Consider the following 22,543-nt stretch of genomic DNA (forward strand, 5'->3'; position numbering starts at 1 on the left):
AGACAATTGGAATCCGCAACCATTTTACATGCCTTCTCCACTGGCCCCATATCCACAGGGTCGCCACCACTACCTGGCTGGTGGAGTAGCTGGCCGGCGGCAGCGGTAGAAGAGCCGTGACCAGGGCTGCCAGGCTGGGGCCCCTGCACGAAGCCGCGTCCACCCGCTCCCAGATAGACCCCGTACCCACCATCCACTTCCTTATCATAGCGATGTTGGCCGCCCAGTAATAATTAATCAGACTCGGCAAAGCTAGCCCTCCCTTGCTACGGTTCCTCTCCAGCATCGCCGTCTTCACCCGTGGGGATTTTCCCTGCCCAGACAAAGCTCATGATCATCCTGTTAACTCTTTTGAAGAAGGACTGTGGAACAAAGATCGGGAGGCACTGAAAAACAAACAGGAATCTAGGGAGGATTGTCATCTTTACAGTCTGCACCCTCCCTGCCAGCGAAAGCGGGAGTGCATCCCATCTCCAAAACTCTCCCTTCATTTGCTCCACCACCCTGGCCAAATTTAACTTCTGCAGCCTGCCCCAGTCTCGCGCTACCTGGATTCCCAAGTACCAGAAATTTTCCTCAACCAACCTAAATGGTTGCCCTCTCAATCTGTTCTCCTGGTCCCTTGCCTGTACCACAAGCATTTCACTCTTGGCCATATTTAATTTAAATCCTGAAAACTGGCCGAACTTCCTCAACATTCCCAGTATACCTCCCATCCCGGCCATTGGGTCCGACACGTACAGGAGCAGGTCGTCCGCATAAAGAGAGACCCTATGTTCTACCCCGCCCCTCACCATCCCCTTCCATCCCTCTGCGGCTCTCAGCGCAATCGCCAGCGGCACTATGGCCAGTGCAAACAGCAGCGGGGAGAGCGGGCAGTCCTGTCTGGTCCCTCGGTACAGCCTAAAGTACTCTGACACTTCTCTGTTAGTCCTGACGCTGGCCTTTGGGGCCTGATATAATAATTTGATCCAATTCACCAGTCCCTACCCGAACCCAAACCGTCCGTGCACCTCCCATAGATAGTCCCACTCCACCTGGTCAAAGGCCTTCTCGGCGTCTATCGCCACCACTACCTCCACCTCCCTGCCCGCCGTGGTCATCATTATCACATTAAGACTGGGCCCACCAGCTCAGAGAACTTCCTATAAAACTACTGGGTATCCATCCGGCCCCGGGGCTTTCCCCGACTGCATGGCCTTTAGGCCCCCAATACCTCCTCCACTCTAATCGGGGCCCCCAGCTCATCCACTCGCCCCCGCCCCCCCACCTACTGTTGGGAATGTTAACCCGTCCAGAAACCTTTTCATCTCCTCCGGTTCTTCCGGCAGCTCCGAAGTATACAGCTTGTGATAGAAGTCCAGGAATACCTTATTCAGTTCTGCCGGGTCCTCCACTTTGCGCTCCTCTCCATCCATCACTCTACTTATTTCCCTGGCCGCCTCCCTCTTCCTGAGTTGCTGCGCTAACAGTCTGCTCGCCTTTTCCCCATGCTCGTACACCACGCCCCTCGCCTTCCTAAGCTGTTCCACGGCTCTACTCGTGGATAGTGCCCCCATTTCCACCTGTAGTCTCTGCCTCTCCCTGAGTAAAACCTCCCCCGGGGACTTCGCGTGTTTTTCATCTATCCGACCCATTTCCCTTACCAATCTATCCATCTTTGCCCTGTCAGCCTTGGCTCTGTGGGCCCCAATTGAGATCAGCTCCCCCCGTCTTTAGCGCCTCCCACAGGGCCGCCGCTGAGACCTCCCCCATGTCATTCACCTGCAAGTAATTTTGCATACACCTCCGAAGCCTCTCACAGATCCCCCCCTCCGACAGCAGTCCCACGTCTAGCCTCCATTGCGGGCATTGGTAGTTCACCCCCCGATCTGCAGGTCTACCCAGTGCGGGGCATGATCTGAGATAGTAATTGCCGAATATTCTGTGTTCTTTACCTCCCCTATACAATCCCTGCTTAGTACAAAAAAATCTATCCTAGAATATACTTTATGGACGTGCGAGTAAAACGAGTAGCCCCTTCCTGTCGGCTGTCTGGCTCTCCAGGGGTCCACTGCCCCCATTTGCTCCATAAACCCTTTCAGCTCCCTTGCCATTGCTGGGAGTCTACCCGTTCTGGGACACGACCGATCCAGAGCCGGATCAAGGACGATGTTAAAGTCCCCCCCCCCCCCCATTATTAGCCTGCGAGAGTCCAGGTCCGGGATCTTCCCCAGCACTCTTTTAATGAAGTCCACGTCATCCCAGTTCGGGGCATATATATTCACCAGCACCACTCTTCTCCACTCCAGTCTGCCCCGTACCATCAGGTATCTGCCCCCCTTGTCTGCGGCTATGCCCTCCGCCTCAAATTGCACCTGCTTGTTGATCATGATTGCCACCCCCCTGGACTTCGAGTCCAAGTCCGAGTGGAAGACCTGGCTAATCCAGCCCTTCCTTAGCCTGGTCTGGTCAGACACTTTTAGATGTGTTTCCTACAACATAATTAAATCCGCCCGCAAAGCCCGCAAGTGCGCGAACACCCGCGCCCTCTTAACCGGCCCATTCAGTCCCTTGACGTTCCAGGTGATCAGCCTGGTTGGGGGGCACAAACCCCCCCCCCCCCCCCCCCCCCCCCCCAAAGCTGGTCAGCCATAGCCTTTCTCGGGCCATGCGTCGCGCCATTCTTGGCCCGCCTCTTGGCTGCCTCCACCCTCGACCTCCTTTCCAGTGCCTATTTCAAGTCCCTCCCACGACAGCAGAACAACCCCCCCCCCCCCCCCCTAACAACATCCCCCGACACCCCCACGCCTGCCATTCCACTGGCTGTGCCCAGTCCGTATCTTCAATATTTCCCTGTATGCGGCCTTCTTCCGCAGCATGCGGCTCGACTTCTGCCCATACTCATACTGCACCCCTCTTGCCCTGCACAGTTGCCCTACCGCCCTGCCCGTTGTCAGCCTGTCAAACTGCCCCTGCAACCTTTTCCTCCTCGCCGACCCCTCCACAGTGGGCACCCTTGAATATTCTCTGTCCACCTCCACTATCTTGCTCACTAGACAGTCATGTTCTTGTTTGGATGGGGATAGTAAGGGCAAAGCGGGTTAGCACAGTGAGCTAAACAGCTGGCTTGTAATGCAGAACAATGCCAGCAGCGCGGGTTCAATTCCCGTGCCAGCCTTCCCGAACAGGTGCCGCAATGTGGCGACTAGGGGCTTTTCACAGTAACTTCATTGAAGCCTACTCGTGACAATTTGTTCCCATTTTGTTGCTCATTGAAAAAGCCACTCCCCTAATTTTCAACTCAAACCCCAAGTGAAATATATGCCCGACCCACCCCTTCCTTAACCTAATCTGTTCCTTCACACAGACACGCGGCTACTGGAGAAAGACTACCCCCGCTTTCAAGCTCCCGATGTGTGTGAACACCCGTCACCTTTCAACAGGCCTATTCAGTCCCCCCACGTTCCACGTTACCAGCCTTACCGGAGGCTTGCACCTCCAAACCCCTCTACAGTCCGTCATCTTCCCTATTTAACTCCCGTCCCCTTAATTCCACCCTATACCTAGCCCATCCCAAATGGCCCATTCCTCCGCCCCGACCACATCTTCTCTCACCCCCTGCCACGTCGCAACAACCTCCCCTCTCCTCTCCCCCTCTCCCCCTCCCCCCCCCTCCCACTTCCCCCCATTCTTCCTGGCCACCCCTCTCGGCCTTCTCCCCCACCACCTTGCTTCCTTCACCAGCATAACCTGCTAGCACGGCTGCCCCTGCCCAAATGCACCTCCCCTCCCCCCTCCCGCACTCCTCAGATCAAGGAGGAAGGCTCCCTGCTGACCCTACCCTCCTCACCCAAACAAGGACTCTAAGCAGCCTTCTCCAAAGGAAAACAAACAAATGTTAAACACAAACAGTCCTATAAAACAGGAGAGGGCGATGGGAACATAAACTCTTCCCCCCTACAATACCTTACAATCTCAACATTTAACAGCAACAACCACCCCCCACCCCCCCCCCCCACCTACCACCACTCAAGAAAGGACGAAAATCCCCCAATCCGTACCTTCACTTCAAAAATGCTGCCTACCATTAAAAAGTGTCAGCACCCCAGTTCCCAAGCATTGTCCGTTCAGTTCTCTCCTAGTTTATGCTCCTTAATGAAGTCTTCGGCCGCTTCTGGGGTCGCGAAATAATACTCGCGGCCTCTGAACATCACCCATAATTTGGCCGGGTAGAGCACCCCAAACCAGTAGTGCCCCCACGGTGGCCAGGCCCGCGATCGGGGCCCCCCGCTCAGACTCCGGGCCAGTGCCCTGGGTGCACTATTTCTCCTCCGCGGCCGCCACGGCCTTCAAATGGCGGAAGCGGAAGTGAACCCCACATGGCACATGCGCCGGTAGTGACGTCAGCGGCTAGCTGCTGCTGACGAATAGGAGGAGGTCGGAGTACTTCCGGCTTTACCGAGGGACCAGGCAGGGTTGGCCCCTGTCCCCCTTGTTGTTTGCACTGGCAATCGAGCCGCTGGCGATGGCGTTGAGGGATTCAGAGAGGTGGAGAGGCTTGGTGCGAGGTGGAGAGGAACATAGGGTGTCGTTGTATGCCGATGACCTGTTACTGTATGTGGCGGACCCGGTGGGAGGGATGCCGGGAGTGATAGAGTTGCTAGCTGAGTTTGGGACCTTTTCAGGTTATAAATTAAATTTAGGCAAGAGCGAGGTGTTTGTGGTGCACCCTGGAGACCAGGAGGAAGGAATTGGTAGGCTCCCGCTTAGGCGGGCAGGGGAGAGCTTTAGGTACCTGGGGGTGCAGGTGGCCAAGGACTGGGGGACCCTTCACAAGCATAACTTCACCAGACTTGTAGATCAGATGGAGGAGGAGTTCAAGAGGTGGGACATGTTGCCATTATCGTTGGCGGGGAGGGTACAGTCCGTCAAAATGACGGTGCTTCCGAGGTTCTTGTTCCTCTTTCAGTGCCTGCCCATCTTTATCCCCAGGGCCTTCTTTAGGAGAGTGACTAGCAGTATTTTGAGCTTTGTGTGGGCACATGGGACTCCGAGAGTGAAGAGGGTGTTCCTGGAGTGAGGGAGGGATAGAGGCGGGCTGGCGCTGCCCAACCTTCTGGGGTACTATTGGGCAGCCAATGTGTCAATGGTGCGTAAACGGGGGATGGAGGGGGGAGGGGCGGCGTGGAAAAAAATGGAGATGGCGTCATGTAGAGGTACGAGCCTGGGTGCCATGGTAACAGGCACCGTTGCCGCTCTCCCCTAAAAGGTTTACCACGAGCCCGGTGGTGGCGGCGACCCTAAGAATCTGGGGACAGTGGAGACGGCATCGGGGGGAAACAGGGGGCTTGATGGAGGCTCCACTGGGTGGCAACCATCGGTTCATCCCGGGGAACAAGGATGGGGGATTTAGGGGGTGGCAAAGGGCGGGCATCAGCAAATTGAGGGACCTGTTTATTGGCGGGAGGTTTGCGGGCCTGGGGGAACTGGAAGATAAATTTGGCCTTCCCCAAGGGAACATGTTCAGATACTTGCAGGTAAAGGCGTTTGCTAGGCGACAGGTAGAGGGATTCCCTCTGCTGCCGTCGCGGGGGACGATGGAGGTGGGGCAAATGTTTATGATTGTTAATATTATTGTTATTTTTGGTATTTTACTATAGGTGCGTTATTGTTGTATAAATTCAACATTTTTCAATAAAAATTATTTCAAAAAAAAAGTTTGAAAACCTACGTGGCAATGCTGCAGGAGACTCACTTGAGGGTGAAGGACCAGGTTAGATTTAAAAAGGGCTGGATTAGCCAAGTGTTTCACTCTGGATTTGATGGAAGGGCTCGAGGGGTTGCGGTGTTGGTCAGCAAAAGGGTACGCTTCCAGATGAAGAAGCTGGTGGCAGATCAAGGGGGTAGATATGTGATTGTGGCAGGGGCGCTAGAGGGGAGATTAGTGATGCTGGTAAGTGTATATGGTCCCAATTGGGACGATGTGGGATTCACGAGGAAGGTGTTTGGGGCCATTCCTGACTTGGACACACACAAGCTGATTGTGGGGAGGAACTGGAACTTGGTGCACGAGCCAAGGTTGGATAGATCACGGCCACGCTTGCTGGTCCCATCAAAGGGGGCGGGGGTGGGGGGGGCGAAGGTGGGCTAATGGTGGAATTGGGAGGGGTGGACCCATGGAGGTTCCTGCACGCAGGGGAACGGGGGTACTCGTTTTTCTCAGCAGTCCATAAGGTATACTCATGGATCGACTTTTTTGTGGCGGGAAAGGCTTTGCTGGCTGGAATCAAGGGGTCGGAATACTCTGCAATTGCTGTGTCAGATCACGTGCCACACTGGATGGATATGGTGCTGGAGAATGCGGTAGCGCAGAGGCCGGGGTGGAAACTGGATATGGGGCTCTTGAGGAACCAAGTATTCTGTGAAAAAATTGAAAAGGTATTTAAGGAATATGTAAGATTTAACTGTACGTAACTGAGGTGTCGAAGGCAGTTGCCTGGGAAGCTCTAAAGGCGGTGGTGAGGGGTGAGGTAATTTCATTCAAGGCCAGGATGGACAAAGAGGAGAGGTTGGAGCGGCAGAGGGTAATAGATGCGATGTTAGAGGTAGATAGGAGTTATGCTCATGTGCCTGTCTTACCACGTTTTGGGTCGGGTGGGGCGGGGCTTGGAATGGGGGCGCAGGCTTTTCTCCCGTGCTGGAGAAGCAGGGGGCGGGAAGTACAATGACTGGAGTTACGCAGCTAGGGAGGGCCCTAGCTTGGGGGGGGGGGGGGGGAGTGTTGGGGGGGGGGGGGGGGAGATACCGGGTTGCTGCTGGACTGGCCAAGAAGGAGCTGGAGCGTGCAGAGGTGTCGGGATGGGGGTCTGTCACTGTGGGGAACGGGCTGAGCGGGGGGCACGGACACGTGGCGGATTACGGAAGGGTGATGGCTAGTTGACGGGGGCAGGTGGCCCTCCGATCCGGCCGGTCACCTGGAATGTGAGGGGATTGAATGGGCCGGTCAAACGGTCCCGCGTGTTGTGTTGGCGCACCTGAGGGGGCTGAAGGCAGACGTGGCTATGCTTCAGGAGACTCACCTGAAGGTGGCAGATCAGGTTAGGTTGAGGAAGGGGTAGGTGGGCCAAGTGTTTCATTTGGGGCTGGATGTAAAAGACCAGGGGGGTGGCGATCCTGGTGGGGAAGAGGGTGTCGTTTGAGGCGTTGAGTATGGTGGCAGACAGCGGCGGGAGGTACGTGATGGTGAGCGGCAAGCTACAAGGGCAGTGGGTGGTGCTGGTCAATGTATACGCCCCGAATTGGGATGATGCAGGTTTCATGCGGCGCATGTTGGGCCGGATTCCAGATTTGGAGGCGGAGGGCCTGATCATGGGGGGGACTTCAATACGGAGGAGGGGTGGATGGGGTGCTTTTTGGACCGGCTGTGATTTCCGAGGGTGGAGGAGGGACGGGTGGAGGGTCTGGGGGCGCCAGTTGAGCTTGAGGAGCTGGTCAAAGGGATAGGAAACATGCAGTCGGGGAAGGCGCCGGGGCCGGATGGGTTCCCGGTCAAATTTTACAAGTCGTATGCAGACCTGCTGGGCCCACTGTTGATTAGGACCTTCAACGAGGCAAGGGAGGGGGGGTGCTTTGCCCCCGACAATGTCTCGGGCGCTGATCTCTTTGATTCTTAAGCGAGACAAGGACCCAGTTTGGGTCATACAGGCCGATCTCACTCTTGAATGTGGACGCCAAGTTGTTGGCAAAGATCTTAGCCACGAGGATAGAGGACTGTGTGCCGCAGGTTATCCACGAGGATCAAACGGGGTTTGTGAAGGGGAGGCAGCTGAACACTAATATATGGAGTCTCTTGAACTTTATAATGATGCCGGCGGTAGAAGGGGAGGCGGATATAGTGGTGGCGCTAGATGTGGAGAAGGCCTTTGATAGGGTCGAGTGGGGGTACTTGTGTGAGGTGCTGGAAAGGTTGGTGTTTGGGGAGGGGTTTGTCAGTTGGGTGCGGCTGTTGTATGAGGCCCCGATGGCGAGTGTGGCCACGAATAAGAGGAGGTCGGAGTATTTTCGATTTTATCGAGGGACCTGTTCCCCCTACTTTTTGCGCTGGTAATTGAACCCCTGGCTATGGCGCTGAGGGATTCAGGGGATTGGAGGGGGCTGGTCCGGGGTGGGGAGGACCACCGAGTGTCGCTCCATGCGGATGACCTATTGTTGTATGTGGCGGACCCGGTGGGGGGAATGCCGGTGGTGATAGGGATTCTCTGGGAATTTGGGGATTTCTCAGGGTATAAGCTTAACTTTGGGAAAAGCGAGCTGTTTGTGGTACACCCGGGGACCAAGAGGGTATCCGGTAAATTTCTCGAAATCAATTGCTCGAAAGCTAATTGCTCGAAGTCAGTTGCTCGAAAAATTATTTCTCGAACTATCAATTGATCGAATGATAGATTGCTCGAAAAGCAGTACTTCAAAAAAGGAATACCCAAGATGAACAAGGTTCATTACATAAAAAAGCAACTAAATTTTGTAAGAAAATAAAAACAATTAATTGGTTCAATAAATAATACCAACAATTACAATTCATAATTTTATTAGTCTTTACAATTTATAAAAAGTTTAAAAGATTTTAGTAAGAAAAAAATAAAGTTAAAATTCAGGATTGCCAATATATGTTGGCCACTGCATTAGTATGCAATATTGTGTGCAACACTTCTTAAATATTCTTCTACATTTCCCGTTTCGTTATATTTTGATACAATATCCTGTAATCGTTGTGCGCAGTCACGGTATTTTTTTCTGCTCCCAGCTGTACTCACACCTCGAGGTAACTATTAGGCAAAGCATGTCCAACATTCTTTCTTGCGCGTGTATTGCGTATGGTTCTTTTCATATTTTCTACTGAAGGGAGCTTCACAGCTGCAGCACCACTTACCTCTATTGAGGCACATGATACAATATATTGTGGTGTAACTCGACTATTCATCGCATGTTCTTTCACTTTCTCCATTGCTTTAGTAGCTTCAATTCCAGCAGCGTCTCCTGCATGGTTGTGATTCCCACTTTGTTTCGTGATACTATCATCAATAGTGATAACACGCGCACAACATTTTCTTGTTTTGGACATTTCACATTTCCAATATATCTTATTGTTCACCGCTTTGTCCTTAATATATAGGTGACCATCCAAACACAATTTCTTCTTTCCTTTTTCGCTCGCTATGAAACTTATATCCATCTTGAGGGTTCAAGGTTTCCAGAATTAATGGTATTTAGCAGTGGTGTTTAACGGTTAATTATTTATTAGTTATCGTTTAAAGAGTGAATTGCTTTGAAAGAATTGGTAATTAACGTTTAAATATTTATTAGTGATTGTTTAAAGAATGAATGTCGGCTTTCGAGCAATCTATCTTTCGATCAATTGATAGTTCGAGAAATGATTTTACGAGCAATTGACTTCGAGCAATTAGCTTTCGAGCAATTGATTTCGAGAAATTTACCTGGAACCGACCAGGAGGGGGGATTGGTGGGCTCCTATTGAAAAGGGCGGAGAGGAGCTTTAGGTACTTGGGGGTGCAGGTGGCCAGGAGCTGGAGGGCCTTGCATAAGCTTAACCTCACAAGGCTGGTGGAGCAAATGGAGGAGGAGTTTAAGAGGTGGGACATGCTGCCGCTGTCTCTGGCGGGAAGGGTGCAGTCAGTCAAGTTGACGGTGCTCCTGAGGTTTCTGTTCCTGTTCCAGTGCTTCCCCATCCTTATCCCGAAGGCATTTTTTAGGCGAGTTAACAGGAGCATTACGGGGTTTGTGTGGGCACACGGGACTCCAAGGGTGAGACGGGTGTTCTTGGAGTGGGGCAGGGATGGGGGGGTGGGCTGGCGTTGCCCAACCTCTGTGGGTATTATTGGGTTGCCAACGCAGCGATGGTGCGTTAGTGGGTAATGGACTGGGAGGGGGCAGAATGGAAGAGGATGGAGATGGCATCCTGTGGGGGCACGAGCCTGGAAGCACTGGTAACGGCGCCGCTGCTGCTCCCTCCAACGAGGTATACCACGAGCCCGGTGGTGGCAGCTACCCTCAAGATTTGGGGGCAATGGAGGCGGCACAGGGTGGAGGTGGGGCCTCGATGCGGTCCCCAATACGGGGGAACCACCAGTTTGTTCCGGGGAGCATTGAAGTCGGGTTCCTGAGTTGGCACAGAGCAGGTGTCAGGAGGTTGGGGGAACTGTTCATAGACGGGAAGTTCGCGAGCCTGGGTGAGCTAGAAGGGAAGTTTGGGCTCCCCCCGGGGAACACCTTTAGGCACATGCAAGTAAGGGCGTTTGTCAGGCGGTGGGGTTCCATCTGCTGCTGCCGCGTGGGGTTCAGAGAAGGGTGCTCTCGGGGGTGTGGTTTGAAGAGGGGAGGATCTCGGAAGTGTACCAGGTGATGCAGGAGGTAGACGAGGCGTCGGTGGAGGAGCTGAAAGGTAAATGGGAGGAGGTGTTGGGTGAGGAGATTGGGGAGGGGACGTGAGCGGATGCCCTGGAAAGGGTGAACTCCTCCTCTTCTTGTGAGAGGCTTAGCCTCATACAGTTTAAGGTGCTGCATAGGGCTCATATGACCGGGACAAGGATGAGCCGGTTTTTTGGGAGCGAGGACAGGTGTATTAGGTGCTCAGGGAGCCCAGCAAATCATGCCCATATGTTCTGGGTATGCCTAGCGCTGGGGGAATTTTGGAAGGGTGTAGCAAGGACGGTATCGAGGGTGGTAGGATCTAGGGTCAATCCAAGCTGGGGAGTCGCAATATTTGGGGTTGCAGTGGAGCCGGGAGTGCAGGAGGCGAAAGAGGCCGGTGTTCTGGCCTTTGGGTCCCTAGTAGCCCAGCGGAGGATTCTTCTTTAGGGGAAGGATGCGAGGTCCCCAAGCGTGAAGGCCAGGGTCAACGATATGGCGGGGTTTATTAAATTGGAGAGGATGAAATTTGCCCTAAGGGGGTCAGTGCAGGGGTTTTTCAGGAGATGGCAACCATTCCTAGATCTCCTGGCAGAACGGTAAAATCAAAAGGTTAGCAGCAGAGGCAACGTTGAGGGGGGGTTGTCTATTTGTTTTTGTTTTGGGTTGAATCTTTGCCAACGATGGGCGTTTATTTATTTTTTCCCTTTTCTATACGGGGGGGGGGGGGGGGGGGTGTTCTTTCTGTCCGTAGAATTTTCTGTTACTGCTTTCTTTTTTGTGAAAATGTGAAAATTTGAATAAAAATTATTTTAAAAAAAAGATAGGAGTTATGCAGAGGATGGGGACCCAGCGATGCTGGAAAAGAGGAAGGAACTACAGGCGACCTTCGACCGATTATCCACCAGGAAGGCGGTGCGCCAACTGAGATGATCGAGGGGTGCAGTTTATGAACATGGAGATAGGTTAGCAGGTCAGCTCCGGAGGGAGGCAGTGGCAAGGGAAATTCTTCAGGTAAAGGATAGGGCCTGGAAGTTGGTGGTGGCTGATTAACAAGGTTTGAGGAATTTTACGAGAGGTTGTACAGGTCAGAGCCACCCGGGGCAGACCATGAGATGCTGGAATTTCTAGATGGGTTGGAGTACCCGAGACTAGGGGAGGGGGACAGGGCTACATTAGAAGGAGCAGTACTGGAGCAGGAGATAAAAGATGCGATTGGGAGGATGCAGTCGGGGAAAGTGGCAGGGTCGGATGGGTTTCCGGTGGAATATAAAATATTTGAGGATACGTTGGCACCCCTGATGGTGGGTATGTTTGAAGAGGCGATAGGGAAGGGAGTGCTGCCGCAGACCTTGGGGCAGGCATCGATTTCACTGTTGCTTAAAAAGAATAAGGATCCGACGGAGTGTGGGTCGTATAGGCCCATATCATTTCTAAATGTGGATGCAAAGATATTGGCTAAGGTACTGGGGGTAGGCTGGAGGGGTGCCTCCCGAAGATGATAGGTGAGGATCAGACAGGGTTCGTGAGGGAAGCAGCTGTTTTAGGAGGGTTTTGAACGTCGTTATGGCACCGGCAAAAGGGAAGGAAACAGAGGTGGTTGTGGCATTGGATGCCGAGAAGGCGTTTGATCGGGTAGAATGGGGGTACCTGATGGCAGTGCTGGACCGGTTTGGGATTTGTGAACTGGGTAAAGCTATTGTTATGTACTTTCCAGAATTCGATAACATTGAACGTTAGTTGGGGGGGGGAATGGGTGGGTGGGTTGGGGGGGAGCGGGGCTATGTATGTTAAAGATGGCTATGGGTAATCCCTGATTCCTTTTTTGTCATTTATTTTAACACGCGGGCTGATGTTTGGGGGTTGGTGGGAGGATGGGATCGTTGTTATTGTTATGGTGTTTGATACATTTGTTGTTGATTATTGTTTGTTGTTGGTGGGTGTAAATTCGGGAGAAAAATTGTGAAAAAGGAGAATAAAAATATTTTTTAAAAAGATGCCACAGAGACGTCCAGTGGCGGCAATGCGGCGCTAAGCCGCACGTTCGGCAGCTCCCGCTATCATAGGACTTTTGGGCTCTTTTAAGGACCCCAAACAGCGCTGGTTCAATGATTCCTGGTGTGTGAAGGTGTCTGGAGTAATATCCCCCGGGATTTATGGTGCGGACCCGGAGTGGGGCGAAGAAAAAAACGGCAACAGCTCCCTTGGAAAAGCGGGGAAGGTGGATAAAATGGCGGCCGATGGAGCCCCCGAGGAGTGGAGGCAGTGGGCGCAGGAGCAGCAGGCGGCCCTTCTGCGCTACTTTACGGAGCTGAAAGTGGAGTTGCTGGACTCTTTGAAAGTTACTACAAGTAAGCTGCTGGAGACCCAGACAGCCCAGGGTGCAGCGATCCGTGAGTTGCAGCAGCAGGCCTCTGAGCGCGAGGATGAGGTCTCGGCCCTCGTGGGGAAGGTGGAGATGCACGAGATGCTCCACAAAAAGTGGCAAGATCATTTTGAGGAGATGGAGTTTCGGTCAAGGAGGAAGAACTTGCGGATCCTGGGCCTCGCGGAGGGGCTGGAAGGGTCGGACCTGCCGGCTTATGTGGCCGTGATGCTGAACTCGCTGGTGGGTGCAGGATCTTTCCATCTGCCCCTGGAGCTGGATGGGGCCCACAGAGTACTGGCCAGGAGGCCTAAGGCGAATGAACCCCCGCGGGCGGTGCTTGTGCGGTTCCATCGGTTCAGTGACCGGGAGTGTGTGCTGCGCTGGGCCAAGAAAGAGAGGAGCAGCAAGTGGGAGAATTTGGTAGTGCGCATCTACCAGGACTGGAGTGCGGAGGTGGCTAAGCGGAGGGCCGGGTTCAACCGGACGAAGGCGGTGCTCCACAGCAGGCAGGTGAAATTCGGCATGCTGCCGCCTGCGCGCTTGTGGGTCACCTACAAGGACCGGCATCACTATTTTGAGTCCCCAGAGGAGGCGTGGGCCTTTGTGTAGGCTGAAAAGTTGGACTTGAACTAGGGATTGGGAACTGTGGGTTTTTTTTTGTCTCACTGTTTATGCTGTTGCTGGCTGTTCTGTTTTTTTTTCTGCTTTCGGATAGTGTTGGTTATGGTTTTGTGTTTTAAAGGGGGTGCTGGGGATCTGTTTTTTTTTGTACGGGGTTGGTGGATGGGTTGGGACTGCAATTTGGGAGCTGCGCTGGGAGGGGTGGGGTGGGTCAGTGTGACAGCGCGGGCTTTCCTCTGGTTTCCCGCGCCGCGGGACGAGGGGGATGGAGCTGGAGGCAAGGGGCGTGGATATCAGTTCCGTTGTCCCGCGCTGGAGCGGTGCCAAGGAGCTGCTGCAGGGTGGGGATGACCCCATATTGGGAGGGGTTGGAGTTAGGGCGGGAGCTGCCGGGGTCAGCAGAAGTCAGCTGGCTCACGGGAGTACCATGGAGGGAGTGTCGCGGCTAGGAGGGGTCCTAGCCTGGGGGGGGGGGGGGGGGGGGATACCGGGTTGCTGCTGGAATGGCCAGGGAGGAGCTGGTGCGGGTCGGGGGGGAGGTTCTATCGCCATGGAAAACTGACCGAGTGGGGGGGGGTGCTGGCCAGGGGTGAGCAGTCGATGCGCTATGGCTAGTCGGCGGGGGAAGGGGGTCGGGGTGCCCCCTGATCCGGCCGATCACGTGGAATGTGAGAGGGTTGAATGGGCCGGTTAAGCGGGCCCGGGTTTTTTCGCATCTGAAGGGGCTGAAGGCGGACGTGGCCATGCTTCAGGAGACTCAACTGAAGGTGGCGGACCAGGTTCGTCTGAGGAAGGGGTGGGTGGGGCAAGTTTTCCATTCAGGGCTCAACGCGAAGAACCGGGGGGTGGCGATCCTGGTGGGGAAGAGGGTGGCGTTTGAGGCATCTGAGGTGGTGGCAGATATGTGACGGTGAGCTGGATCCCCCACTGGATCGTTCTAGTTCCAGGACGGGCAGGAGGCCGGCGGCGGCCAAGGGGGTTTATGGACCAGATGGGAGGGGTGGATCCCTGGAGGTTTGGGAGGCCGAGGGCTCGGGAGTACTTTTTTTTCTCCCACGTGCAGTGTTTATTCCCGTATTGATTTTTTTGTCCTGAGTAGTGGGCTGGTCCCGAGGGTGGAGGATGTGGATCTGGAGATGGGGGAGGTGCGGGACCAGCGCCCGCTTTGGCGTCTGGACGTGGGGTTGTTGGCTGATGAGGAGGTGTGTAGGAGGGTCCGGGGATGTATTGAGAGGTACTTCGAGGCCAATGATACTGGGGAGGTGGGGATGGTGTGGGAGGCTCTGAAGGCAGTGATTAGGGGGGAGCTGATTTCCATCCAAGCCCATAGGGAGAGGGGGGAGACGAGGGAGAGGGAGAGACTGGTGGGGGAGCTGCTGAGTGTAGATAGGAGGTATGCGGAGGCCCCGGAGGAGGGATTGTTGGGGGAGCGGCGTAGCCTGCAGGCTAAGTTTGATTTACTGACCACCAGAAAGGCGGAGACACAGTGGAGGAAGGCGCAGGGAGCGGTCTATGAATATGGGGAGAAGGCGAGCAGGATGCTGACGCATCAGCTCCGCAAGCAGGACGCGGCTAGGGAGATTGGTGGAGTGAAGGATAGGGGTGGGAATGTGGTGCGGAAGGGGGTAGAGGTTAATGGGGTCTTCAGGGACTTTTACAGGGAACTGTACCGCTCGGATCCGCCGGTGGTGGGGGGGGGGGGGGGGGGGGGGGAATGGAGATGCTTTTTGAACAGGCTGCGATTTCCATGGGTGCAGGAGGAGCAGGTGGAGCGACTGGGGGCGCCGATCGAGTTGGAGGAGCTGGTTAGAGGGATTGGCCACATCAGTCGGGGAAGGCGCCGGGACCGGATGGGTTCCCAGTTGAATTTTATAAAAAATATGCGGACCTGTTGGGCCCCCTTTGGTTTGGACCTTTAACGAGGCATGGGAGGGGGGGGAGTTTTGCCCCCAACGATGTCACGGGCGCTGATTTCCCTGATCCTGAAGAGAGATAAGGACCCCCTGCAGTGTGGATCATATAGGCCAATTTCACTGTTGAACATGGACGCCAAGTTGCTGGCAAAGATCATGGCCACTAGATCTACTAGAGTAGAGGACTGTGTGCCGGGGGTGATACATGAAGATCTGATGGGATTTGTGAAGGGGAAGCAGCTGAACACCAACGTGCGAAGGCTGCGAAATGTGATAATGATGCCGGCAGCAGAAGGAGAGGCGGAGATTGTGGTGGCATTAGATGCGGAGAAGGCCTTTGATAGCGTTGAGTGGGGGTACTTGTGGGAGGGGTTAGAGAGGTTCGGGTTTGGGGTGAGGTTGCTGTACGAGGCCCCGACAGCGAGTGTAGCAACAAATGGGAGGAGGTCCGAGTACTTCAGGCTCTACCGTGGGACGAGGCAGGGGTGCCCCCTGTCCCCCTTGCTTTTTGCGTTGGCAATTGAGCCTCTGGCCATGGCGCTAAGGGAGTCGGGGAGGTGGAGGGGTCTGATGCGGGGTGGGGAGGAGCACCGAGTGTCACTTTATGCAGATGACTTGTTGCTGTATGTAGCAGACCCGGTGGGGGGAATGCCGGAGGTGATGGAGATTCTTGCTGAGTTTGGGAGTTTCTTGGGCTACAAGTTGAACCTGGGCAAGAGCGAGCTGTTTGTTGTACACCCGGGTGATCAGGAGGAGGGGATTGGTCGGCTCCCGCTAAAAAGGGCAGTGAGGAGTTTTAGGTACCTGGGGGTTCAGGTGGCTAGGAGTTGGGGGACTTTGCATAAGCTTAATTTTACTAGGTTGGTGGAGCAGATGGAGGAGGAGTTCAAAAGGTGGGACATGCTGCCGCTGTCGTTGGCGGGTAGAGTACAGTCCGTTAAAATGACGGTGCTCCCGAGGTTTTTGTTCCAGTGCCTCCCCATCCTTATTCCGAGGGCCTTTTTTAGGAGGGTGAACAGCAGCATCACGGGATTTGTTTGGGCGCACGGGACTCCGAGGGTGAGGAAAGTCTTTTTGGATCGGGGCAGGGATGGAGGGGGCTGGCGCTGCCCAACCTCTCTGGGTATTATTGGGCGGCTAATGTCTCGATGGTACGCAAGTGGGTAATGGATGGGGAGGAGGCAGCATGGAAAAGGATGGAGATGGCGTCTTGCGGAGGCACGAGCCTGAAGGCACTGGTAACGGCGTCGTTGCCGCTCCCTCCAAAGAGGTACACCATGCCTCCACTGCCCCCAAATCTTGAGGGTAGCCGCCACCACCGGGCTCGTGGAGTATGACCCCTTCCTGTTTGTGGAGATCTCTCTATCCCCTGCAGGCGGGCGCATGGGGACGTGCACACAATCGATTGCACCTTGCACCATCGGTATCCCGGCCACGCTGGCAAATCCACGAGCTCGTGAATCTTGACTTGCTCGGTCCTCGGGAAAGGTGACGTAGTGATCGGCGATGGCATAGAAGGCGTCGGTCACATCCCAGATGCACCTGTGCATCGATGACTGGGAGATCCCGGAGAGGTCCCCGCTCGGAGACTGGAAGGAGCCGGTCGCATAGAAGTTAAGGGCAACCGTCACCTTGATGTCCTCCCCCCGTTCCACGTGGGGCGAGGTGCGCCACGAGGTGACAGATATGTGTCACCTTCCCCCTACTCAGCCGGAGTCTCCTCCTACAGGTGATGTCCGTCATTGTTAGGAAAGAGATCCGGGCACGGTACACCCTCGGCCTTGGTCGTCGCCTCTGGCGCCGTGGCTGCACCCTCACTCTCTCCTCCTCCCCCTCTTCCTCCTCCCCCTATGCTGCTCGACGACTGGCAACTCCTCGGCCCTTCCCTCTGCTGCTGCAGCTGGCCCTGCATCCACTGAGTGTCGTGGCTGTGGACGCTGCTCCATCTCCAAATGCAGTGCAGCAGCGCCAACCACTGCGCTGAACCTAGCCGTTCTGTTTGCAGACATTGTGCTAACCTACAGAAGGGTGGTGGGGGGCAGAGAAACGGGACATATTAGATGGAGGTCAGTCGACACCACGGCAGCTGCCTGCCACGCGATACCTGTGTGTCCCGGTGGCCTGGTCGCGCTGTTGACACGCGGGCAGCCTAATCTCCGGTCACTTTCTGCATCCAACGGGCAGTTAACTACGTCCTCCACACCGGTGCGTCAGTGGCCTGTGGACGTAAGCCTCAGGGCAAACAGCGGCCTTGTCCTTGTGACCAGCACGCCATGGCATGGGGGCAGACATTTTATAACCGGGGTTGGACGAGTCACTCGCTCACTCTCTCCCTACCCTCGCACTCCCACTCCCCCCCTCAGTCTCCCACTCCCCCCCATCTGTCTCCCACTCCCCCCCCCTCCGTCTCCCACTCCCCCCCCTCCGTCTCCCACTCCCCCCCTCCGTCTCCCACTTCCCCCCTCCATCTCCCACACTCTCCCCCCCTCCCCCCCCCCCGCCCCGCTCTGGACCCCCCCTCCCGTTCTCGGGGATGCCTTCCCCATTGTGGCCAGACTCCAGCAGTGCGCTGAGCTGTGCGCTGAGCGGTGCGCTCACCTTCTCGAAGCTCTCGTCAGCCAGCACGACTGGTTGACGAACTTGAAAAGCAGGTGTGTTGGCCGGCGTGAAAACATTGCGTGATGACTTCGGCCCATCCAGGCCAGAGAATAGCAGGGGGCCAAAAAGTCAGGCTTCTGGTCGTGTCGGGGGGTCTGTCGAGGCCTTTGCCAGGCATGCTGACGTGTAGTTTGTGCGGGGTTCGGAGAATAGCGGGAGGGCGTCGGACCGGAGTTGCCGTGAAAATCGGCGCGGCCCGCTGTTCTCTGAACCGGCGTGAGAGCGGAGAATCGCGCCCATAGTGCTGGTAAAAATAGATGGGATTGACGGTGGATAAATCCCCAGAGCCTGATAATCTGCATCCCAGAATGCTTAAGGAGGTGGCTCTGGAAACAGTGGATGCACTGGTGGTCATCTTCCAGGATTCTTGACTCTGGAACAGTCCCTGCAGATCGGAGGGTAGCTAATGTCAGTCCAATATTCAAAAAGGGAGATAGAGAGAAAACAGGGAAATATAGACAAGTAAACCAAACACCGGCAGTGGGGAAAATTCTTTAATCCATTATTTAGAAATATTTAGAAAGCAGTGGCAGGATCAGTCAGAGTCAGCATGGAGTCATGAAGGGGAAATCATGCCCGACAAATCTACGGGAATTCTCCGAAGGTGCAACCAGTACAGCCGACAAGGCCATCCTGATTTAGACATATATCACCAATCTTTCACCACTACTGGGTCAGAATTGTAGAAAAATGAAGTAATTTGAAGATTAAATAAACTTAACTATGAATATTAAACAAGCCAAACGAGAGTATGGCAATTATGTATCTCAACTAGTAATTGCAGCTTTGAACTGAAAGTCATGGGATGAGATTCTGTGAACCCCCCACAGCGGCATGAATCCTGCCCCCGGCGGCTGCCAAATTCTCCAGCGCCGGAGATTTGGCAGGGGTGGGAATCGCGGTGCGTCGGTCGGCGGCCCCTGGTGATTCTCTGGCCCGGGATGGGCCGAGTGGCTGCCCGTTTTTTGCTGGTCCCGCCGGCGTAAATTAGAGTAGGTACTTACCGGCGGGACCTGGTGGCGCGGGCGGCCTCTGGTGTCCTCGGGGGTTGGCGTGGCGCCAAGCCCCTTCCCTGCAGTCCGGCACGGCGCAAACCACTCTGGCTCCGGCCTAGCCCATGAAGGGGGGCAGCCTAACGCCGGAGTGGTTCACGCCATTCCTCAGCGCCGGGAACCCCGCCCCGCCTGGTAGGGGAGAATCCCGTGCATGGAAGGTGACCTCATGTTCCACCATAATCATTTGGGAATTTGATTTCTGTCTTTAAAAACGTTCTGGAAATGCTTGAATCAATAAAAGCGGCCATGAAGCTTTCAGATTGTTGTGTTATCTCGGATCCACTAATGCTCTTAGACTCCAGATCCACGCCAACATGGCTGACTCTGAACTGGCCATGTGATCAACTCGGTTGTATAGAAACTGGTACAAAGAATAACTCCCAACCCAATAGCAGAGATTCAGACCAAAGAAGGGATCTAGGGAGGGCATCTTTAACATGAGGTCCCTGGAAGTGCAAAAATCTATGTAAGAGACCATAATTTATAGGAGCAGAATTAGACCACTTGAACCACCACTTGGACTATCGTGTCTGCTCCGCCATTCAATCTTGGCTGATATTTTTCTCATCCCCATTTTCTAGCCTTCTCCCCATAACCCCTGATCCCCTTATTAATGTCTGCTGTGTGTATGTCTACTTTATAGACTACGAGAGGTATTTATCTATTCAAGTCTATCATCAGAAAATAACAGTGCTTTAGAACTTGACAGAAAGGATAAAAAGATAATTCAGAGTCTATGAAGGAGTTAACAGTGATGAGACTTGATAAACGGCTTGTCAGACAGCTTTCCAATCAAAAGTGAAGTGCACCAGCTGTGTGTTATATCATCACTACTCTTTACATCTTCAGAGACATCAAAATCTATCAGTTTGTAACATCAACATCTTGTGATGCGCTGATTACACTGTGCTGATTGCAGAATCAGAAGAGGCACTATGGGAAATTGTAAATAAAGTGAGAGCAAGGGATAAGAATATGGAATGTGAATGAGACCAAGAATATGGCGATAAGCAGAGACTTAACTCTAGAAGTCAAAAGGTGAAGTAAATGGACAAGTCCCGGAATAAGAAAAAATGTCTTGGGCAGATTATCACAGATGATGGGAGATGTGATTATGAGGGCAGGAGACTTGAGGTAACCAAGACCAGCTTTGTCAGAACGAAGAATGTGTTAACATCCACCGTGAACCTGAAACTTAGGAAAAGAATGCTGAGGTGTTCCATTTTTGTCATCCATGCTGTATGCCTCGGAGACACGGAAAATAAACTGAGATGATTGACAAGCTAAATAAATTTGAGCTGTGGACATTTAGGATGTTCCACATATCACACATGGACAGAAAGACAAATGAAGAATTGCTGGAGGTGGCTGGAGAAACAGGAAATTAATGCATAACATCAAACAGAGAAAGATACAATACTTCAGTCACATCATTAGTACGGATACTAGTCAGAAACAGTGAGGGAAAGATCAATGGAAAACAGGGACGTGGCACTTAAAAAAAAAAATCAATTCAAATTTGGAGATTTTCTGTGCTCAGAAAAAGGGAATGTAAGGGGGAATACTATTGTTTTCAAATAAGAGAGAGTTCCAACTTGGATGAAATGTATGATGGGTATATAATGAACTGGATGCAGTTGACTTATATGGAATGTACAAAGGCAGCACAGAAGAGGCAGAGGTGGCGATCCATAACAGTTGATCTTCTGGGAAGATGATGGCACTAACGAACAAGTAGCAACTTTCGGAGCACCTTCACTGTGGGGCGATTCAAATTGAACCCCACTGTCCTCTTTGGGTAACTCTGATGAACAATAAATGCCAGCCATTGACCCATGAACCAAGGATTAATTTTCAAAAGTGGAGGGAGATCAGCAACATTGAATAAAACTAGAGCTTGAAATACAGATACATTTATACAATTGTCTTGCCTTGAATTCTACTTTTCTTTTAGAAAATGTGCCCCATTAACATCATCTCCATGGAACAGTAACAAATAAATCAAATAATTCTAAGAATACTGAGTGAATAAAAATAAAATTAGCATGACAAATACCCACCAAGACACTTCTAATTTCTTGGTCTCCAGTGTTTCTAATCATTTTCAACAGATAATCATGGATTGTAGAGTTAGTATTTTAATCAAATGATATTGAAACTTAATAGCATAAAATACCACTGAGAAAGAATTCCCTCACACATTTAGTAATATAGTGACACATCCATTTTCACCAATCTCTTTATCTGGCATCTCAATTCTCCACCAGATTTCTTGCAGGGTAAATACTTGTACAGCTCTTTAGTTATTTATACTGGGTGGGTAAAACATAATTCTTATTAAAAACCAATTATATTGCACTTGTTTTCATTCCCAAGGCACTGCTGTGTCGTATGTTTGAAACCAGCTTTCGAGGATTTTTAATTCATTGCCAGGACACATCAACTACTGGGGGAACCCCCTCAGTGTTGGTGGATAACTGCAGTCATTATGTGACACTTTTGTCACTGGTGCTTCAGCAGGTAAAGGTAAAGTCGCCACAGTCGCAGATGGCCATAGGCTGCTTTCCCCTTTGAGGCGGGAGAGCTGATTGGCGGCGGTTTAACCCAAGGATCACCACACCTCAGGTGAGAGGCAAGGTTGAGAAGGCGCTTCATGAATAACCTCAGCCGGTACGGAAATTGAGCCCACGCTGCTGGCCTCGCTCTGCATCACAAGCCAGCTGTCCAACCCACTGAGCTTAACCAGCTCCCCCTAAACTGGCTTCCAACACATCACTGATAAAAGACAAGTATAAAGTTGCTGATGCAGACTGACATAATAATAATCTTTATTATTGTCAAAAGTAGGCTTACATTAACATTGTAATGAAGTTACTGTGAAAAAAAACGCTAGTTGCCACATTCCGGTGCCTGTTTGGGTACACAGAGGGAGAATTCAGAATGTCCAATTACAGCACGTATTTCGGGACTTGCGGGAGGAACCCTGAGCACCCGGAGGAAACCCACACAGTCATAGGGAGAACGTTCAAACTCCACACAGACAGTGACCCAAGACGTGAGTCGAATCTGGGACCCTGGTGCTGTGAAGCAACGGTGCTAACCACTGTGCTACCATGCTGCCCGTGGAACACCTTGAATCACCTGCAAGACGGGGATTCACTTACTTTTACCTTTGACTGGGAAACAGTCGTGTACATTTGGGTGTAAAGCCCTTGTTTTAACTTTGCTTTCCTGCTTTAAAAAAAGTGTTTTCTTTTCTCTCCCAAAACCAAGCTTTTTATTTCTAGCAACAGAACAGTCAGCAAGCAGTTCTCTGTGTATGTGGATGAACATGCAGGTGTAAAGCTCTGCCTTTCTACTGCTCCAAAGCGATGTCAGTATTGGTGCAGCTTCCTATTTGCACTAAGGCCAAAACACTGGCTGTGCTGCAATGATAGATACACATGGTGCAAGTCTGTTACAACATTATCTGGTGTTTTACAAATCTGATGAAAATATTTAGCACATGTAGCTCATCATAGCTC

The 22,543-nt window shown here is 52.8% G+C and overlaps 1 protein-coding gene across 6 annotated transcripts in view; it reads right to left on the minus strand.

The window, feature by feature from the left end:
* Window positions 1-22,543, minus strand: part of gjc2 (gap junction protein gamma 2) — a 390,394-nt gene that overhangs the window by 255,834 nt on the left and 112,017 nt on the right. The window lies entirely within an intron of this gene.

This window comes from Scyliorhinus canicula, chromosome 5, assembly GCF_902713615.1.
Source record: "Scyliorhinus canicula chromosome 5, sScyCan1.1, whole genome shotgun sequence".
In the NCBI taxonomy this organism is placed as follows: Eukaryota; Metazoa; Chordata; class Chondrichthyes; order Carcharhiniformes; family Scyliorhinidae; genus Scyliorhinus; species Scyliorhinus canicula.